The sequence below is a fragment of the Prionailurus viverrinus genome, chromosome D3, assembly GCF_022837055.1.
Source record: "Prionailurus viverrinus isolate Anna chromosome D3, UM_Priviv_1.0, whole genome shotgun sequence".
In the NCBI taxonomy this organism is placed as follows: domain Eukaryota; kingdom Metazoa; phylum Chordata; class Mammalia; order Carnivora; family Felidae; genus Prionailurus; species Prionailurus viverrinus.
In genome coordinates, this window is record NC_062572.1 from 75,157,028 (window position 1) to 75,164,115 (window position 7,088).

A 7,088-nucleotide genomic window follows, 5' to 3' on the forward strand; every position below is an offset into this window, starting at 1 on the left:
CAAATCAGTAAATAATAGTTAGGGAAGCATATTTTTTAAAACTGGAAACATGCCGTGCGGTACTTAATGTGGTTCCATTGTTGAGGTAAGTAGAAAGTATCAGAATCCTGTATGAAAACCAGAACTAAATGTGCAGCTGACACAATGATAGGGTCATTGTGGATTTCTTAGGATAACATTGACAAGATTCTTAGGATAACATTTTAAATTGCTTCTGGGAGCACACCAAGCTGATGACTATCATTATCACAATTCCTTCAGAGTTTCAAGAATGTGTTTTATCATCTCCCCTACTGTGATTTTGCAACTCTGATATCCATTTTTAAAATGTATTTTGAATGGGGTGGCTGAATTAGTAAATATTTTGCTTTCAGCTTTAAAATGTTAATTGTGGGGCGCCTGGGTGGCGCAGTCGGTTAAGCGTCCGACTTCAGCCAGGTCACGATCTCGCGGTCTGTGAGTTCGAGCCCCGCGTCAGGCTCTGGGCTGATGGCTCAGAGCCTGGAGCCTGTTTCCGATTCTGTGTCTCCCTCTCTCTCTGCCCGTCCCCCGTTCATGCTCTGTCTCTCTCTGTCCCAAAAATAAAATAAAATGTTTAAAAAAAAAAAAAAAAAAAAAAAAATAAAATGTTAATTGTGGAGCTGGTGGAGATATATAAATAGAAATTTACATATTTACATATGCATATATACACACAGTGATTATTGTACTTTTAGATCTTTAGTTCTTACACCAGGTTCTTAGATTAAAATTTTTTATTACATATGGTTGTAACTGACTGTAGCTCACGGTGAGGGAAAGGTAATGTATTGTGACGATACAAGGGTGTCTAATGGAAATCAAGGAAGCTGGACTACAAAAACCTCCTGGAAGCAAGTATGCCTGCTCTCTCCATCTCTCATTGCCTTGCTTCCCTCTGGACCTGGGTTTTCTTCTTCCTTTTCTCTTGAAACCAAATTTTCCCACTTCAAGTCTCCATGATGGAAAATGGATGCCAACAACACCTTCCAAGCCTACACCTGTACTCCTCAAGAGAACAGCCAGACTCTGTTTAAACTCTCTGAATTATACATACTCTTGGGGAGAAGCCCATTGGTCCATCTTGATCTTGTGCCTAGCCCTGAACCAGGCTTTTGTGACCAAAGGCAGAGTCACATTATCTAAATATGCTTACCCATGAAAATATGAGAAAGAAAGAAGGCAGGGGGCCAGTTCCCAGAAACCAGAGTACTGGATCAGTTATCCGTAATGGGTATAACCTATGCCAATTGGACTGACATTTTCCAAAAACACATTCTCTTTCTACATTTGTGTGTGTTTGTGTGGCTCATCTGCCTCTTCCTTCTCTTCTTTTTTTTTTCTTCCTTCTCTTCTTCTTCTACTCTCTTCTCCCTTTATATTTCCCACTTATCTTCCTCCACTTTTACATCATTTTGTCTTCTGCAAAATAGTTCTTCCTTCCTCAGACGACATGATCTTTTCTCTCTACTTTACAAAAAAGACAAAATTTCTTTCTTTGAGTCTTTTCAGAATTACTCCAACCAATTCAAAGTTCTTGCAAAAAAAATAGTATCAACAGCAACATGCCTTTGACAACATTTCCTCCCTCCCCAAACCTGTTCTCACTTGTCTTTCTTTGTATAAATCTCAGCTTAGTAATAACAGAAGTCTACTGAGAGCAGCCAGGACCCAACCTTCATTTCTGCCTGAATCCCTGGTGATGCTCTAACACATTACTTGGTTTTGTATACAAGTCAGCAATATGATATATCTATCTGAAGAATATCCCAGATGAAACACCATTGAAATACCAGGTTATATTAGGGGTGCCTAGGTGGCTCAGTTGGTCGAGCATCCAACTCTTGATTTCAGCTCATGTCGTGATGTCACTGTTCATGGGATTGAGCACCATGTCAAGTTCTGAGGTGACAATGAGGAGCCAGCTTGGAATTCCTTCTCTCTCCGTCCCATCCCGGCTCACATGTTCTCTCTCAAAATAAATAAATAAAAACAAAAAAAAAAGAAAAAGAAATACTAGCTGATATTAGATAATGTCTTTCAAAACTTGATTAAAAAACACCTAGAAACACATATCGCATCTTTAACATATGCCATGAAAGCGTGTGAGAATAGTCTTTAAGTTATTCTATAGACCAATGCCATTTGAAATATTAACGTAATAAAAGTTTGAAAGATTTAAATCTGAATATTTCAATTAATTTTTTTAACATTCTTGAAATATATTTATCTAGAAGTGAAGTACAGAAAAACCTTAGATTATGAGCCCCTTGTTCTGCAAGCATTCTTCCACAAGGCGAGCAAGCATTTCTAATAATTTTAACTCGATAAACACACGATGCCTTGCAACACGAGTAGTATGTGATGCCAAATGTCACATGATTACAACTGAGCCAATGGTGCTTGAAATTCGCTTTGATATACAAATGCTTTGGATTACAAGTATGTTTCTGAACGAATTATGCTTGCAAACCAAGGTTTTACTATATTTGAAGTTTGACCACTACAAGTGGAGGAAGTGTGTTCATAAGTAAATTAAATGAAGTTATTAAACTATGACAAAGTGGTCTTATGATTTATTTCAAGCTGTTTGTATGCTGAATAATGGTATTTAAGCACATCTCTCTGTATGAGCAGAGATTAGTACAATTCTGTTGTGCTCATATACATTGATTAATTAGAAATTGACTCGTTTATTTACTTTGCTTAATTTATCATGTCCATGGCAATTTAATATTTTAAGATACAATGAATATGTTCAATAGTGAAGCCCAAGGACTTGGTTCCAAAATTGAAGATGGAGTAGGAGGTATGTAAAATAAATTCTTAATAGAAAAAGAGAAGGAAAGAGGTAAAAGTTCTCTAGTCCTGTGTTAGGACACCCCAGAAAAAAATCTTCCCATTAACTTTACAATCTGAAAGTGAAAACAAGAGTTGCCTTCTTTAGATAACATCAAAATATTGCTTTAATAGTCTTGCATTTCTCACAAAAGCAAGAGTTCTGAAAGATTTGGGAACAGAGTGAGTTGCAAAGAGGATGGATTCACCATCTGAGATTGTCATTAGGGCTTACTCAGTCGCTCTCCATATCTGCTCAGTTCTCCTAGGTTGGCTCTATTGATGAGCAGTTTTCTGGCTTGCGGGGGCGGGGCAAAGTGGTTGCTAGCTGTTCCAGGTTTATCACTTACTAACACAACATTATTCTAGAGCTGACTCTAATTTCCTATAATCCTTTGGCACTGGATCATGTGCCCATTCTTGATTCTGCGTAAGGTTCTCTTTCCACAAGAGGTGCGTGCTCTAAGAGTGGGCAAAGGGTGATTCTCCAAATATAACTGCAGGGTTGTTATTTTCAGAAGGGGAGGGAACTCTGAGTAAACAAAAGCAACAGACATTCACCTTACTACCATATGGGTACTTCTAAGTAACTCCTTGGTGAGAAGAAACAGTGAGGATCACATTGCTTCCTGTTCAGAGAAAAAGCATTATCTCTTGCTTAGCAGACAGAAATTTTGACTTGCGCGCGCACGCACACACACACACACACGTACACACACATACATGGAGACAGAGGTAGGATAAAAAGAAGGTAAAATCTAAGAAATAGCAGTAGCAGATTAAACTTAAAGAGATACAATAAAAGGTAGAAAAGTCTATAAAGATCAGTATAAGATTCCAGAAGAAAATATCAATTGGCTAAAAAATTGCTAACAACTTGTCACTCCCTAATGAGTTGATGAAAATCAGGTTCATAACTAAGTAATGGCTTTACCCCTATATCTACATGCCTGAGTTAAGTCTTCTTAACTTGTGCCATATAACCTATCCACATTGATTCTTTAAAAATCTATTTAATTGGTCTAAAGTTCTAGTTGAAAGATTCCATTCAAGCAATGTTGAACTAAAAAGATATTAGTCTAAACGGTCCCCAATTTTCACCCAGAAGTCACTATGCTAGAATTCATAAGAGGCCAACTTTGAGTGCCTAGAACCAGCTGTGCACACCTGTATATTTGGTATATCTCTTCCTGGGTTAAGTGGAAGAAATGCAGATTGAGAGAGACTTTTAAACTCTCCAAATAGTTCTCCTTGTATGCATCATTGCTGATTCTTCATAGTGTTAAAATGTGGTGGTTCAGCTGATTTTTTAAGAGCATTGAGATTATAACCATGGCCCTTCAGAATCTGATAATTTTACCTCAGTCTATCTTTCTTATCCTTAAAACAAAATTACGAAGGAAAAAACCCCAGAAAACACAACACATTTTTTTCTTCTGGCCTCCTACCCTGACTCTTAGATGTTCCTTACTATTCTGGCAGCTGTCCACAGTTTCTTCTCTTTCCAGCTCTGATCTTTAGCATCCTCACGATTCAAAAAAAAATCCTATCCCAATTGGTTTTTTCCCCCTCTTGGAATTAACAGCAAATGGAGACTAAATAAAAGGAATAAACTGCACAAGGAAATTCGCATTCAAGAGTTCAGTCACTCAATGGTATCTCCCAATGGTGTCATCTGGAAAGGAGCTATTTTTCAGTAGTGGCCTCTGTTTTATCCCCTATGTATCAGGGAATAAAACATAGAGTTGATCAGCTTCTTGCCCCTTTGCTTGAGTTTACATCCCAAAGAACTTAGTAACACAGGAAAGGTCCCTGAAAGAGTGTGTCCTAGTTTTTCAGAGTACCTACAAGAGGTCACTGAAACTGCAAAGTATGAAATCTACAACTTTGGTTTAGTTCATGTTTCTAAGTAATTGTGACTTTTTTCCTAACATTTTTTATTTTAGATATTGGCCATGATTATCGTGCCAATAGGGAAATTTTAGTCAGTTGACAAAAAAAAAAATGTTGATTTTAATTCCAACTTTGAGGTTAAAGAAATATAGACCATCTGGACTAGAACTATAAGAAAATTTTCAACTCCTATTTGTGGTGATATCTGTAGCATCTTTAAAATAATATTATGGGGGGGCCTGGGTGGCTCAGTTGGTTAAGCGTCTGACTGTATTTCAGCTCAGGTCATGATCTCATGGTTAGTGAGTTTGAGCCCCATATCCGTGTCTGTGCCAACAGCATGGAGCCTTCTTGGGATTCTCTGTGTCCTTCTGCCTTCTCTCTCAAAAATAAATAAACATTAAAAAAAAATAAAATACTATTATGAACTAGAAGAGCACATCAACTTTGAAACATTTTATGTTTATATTCATACCAATTACTTTATTTCATGTTAATGTATCAATATCATTAATTTGGGCATATTTTGGTATGCTTTCAGTGAAACCCATCAATATTTTTCTATATTTAAAAATATAGCACATATACATATTCTATATTGAAAAATATAGCAATTATTTTTTAAATTATAGGTAAGTAAAATACAGAATGCCATTTAGATATTATTGCCTCAATAATTTATAAATGATGGATATTTGAAAAGTCACAGTAATTTCATTGTGCTATGTATAAATATTCATCTGATTATATTATTGCACAGATATAGTTTTCAGATATCTTATCTTGAAACTCTTTTTCTGTTTTCTACCAAGGAATGATGTTTTAGATTTGAACTTAGTAGGATGCTATAGTAAAGTTTTACATTTGAATTTAAAAACAAAACAAAACACTACAAGTGGTTTTTCATATCTTTTGCACGGATTTTTAGATCAAATAGTTTCTGTATTGTAATTAACATATCAGAAGGACTGGCCATGTTTAAATTCAAATTACCTTCTGCTTGCTTCCTATTTCATTAGCAGAATTGAAATTAAATACAACGATACAATCTGTTACTAGGATTTTTTCATGTTGACATTCCAATCCCACCCCAGTCTATTTTACGTTTACTAAGATTTGGTTTTACATTCAAGCAGTGGACCATTTTGATTAAATTTGAGATCTATTGCTGTAAATTGTTCTTCGACTAAATTGTCTAGTTGTTTTAATTGACCCATCAATTCATTCAAAGTGATGGATTTCATAGCTCTTTTTAGACATAGCTTACCACGAGATCAACTTCTTATTGAAGGAAAAGTAATGAAGTAGAGAAATGAACCACTGACATCTGGTCATTTCATGTTTGTCAGGAAAGGAAAGACAGTATTTAAATATATCTTCACTTTGTTAAAGAAATACACTATTTGTTGGTATTATAAAGGCTTATCTCCATGAATGAACTACATTAAACTAAGTATGAAGTATGGCTTATTTAAAAGAAAAAATCAAGACAGGTACGTATATAAACCAGAGTGAAACTTGGCTATGGTGTTGAAAGGCAGTCTCTAAGATAAGCATATCTGTGACAAATTATTCCTTCTCAATTATTCTGAATGATCTTCATTGGCCACTGCCATTACTATGTCTGCATTTATTTTGGATGTTGACTATATAAAGACTATCAGTGATTTAATCACACATGATGCTAGAAGACAAGCACATTAAGATTGTCTTTCATGTTAACATATAGAAGGGGAAAATGAACAGCTAGATTATCACAGAGCCGGGTAATTAGCATATATTCTTACAGGTGTATTTTTCAACAAAGAGAAAAATTCAACTTTTCTTGGAGATGTTTTTGTGTAATGTGCCCACAGTCTTAAAACGCTACCTAGAGATGGCTGTAATATTTCTTATTGCATAATAGCTATTTGTAGTATTTTTTAATTATGTTTTAAGGAGGTATATAAAGAAATTCAGAAGATGGCACACTGGAATAGTCCATGCAGGTAAAGAACAGTTACAGATTCATCCTATATAATGCATCACAGGAATGCACTCCACCTGAGATTTTGCTCTAATTTTCACGGTGCACCACTACACGTGTTTGTTGCTTTTTTGGCTATTCTCTGCAGAGACTATAGGCAATTATTTCAAAATGAGGCCCTTGGCTCCTAATGGCGGCATGGCAGGCTGAGACTGTCACCAGCTTCCCAAATTTCCCATTCTTCTATCAGAGGGGAAGTTGAGCTTTAGAGTGATTTTTAATTTTCCACTTCAGGCTAATGTTGCAGAATTTGTGATGCTGGCCATGCTGTCACTTGCTCATTACAGGCCTGAGTCAGTAAAATTGAAGTACA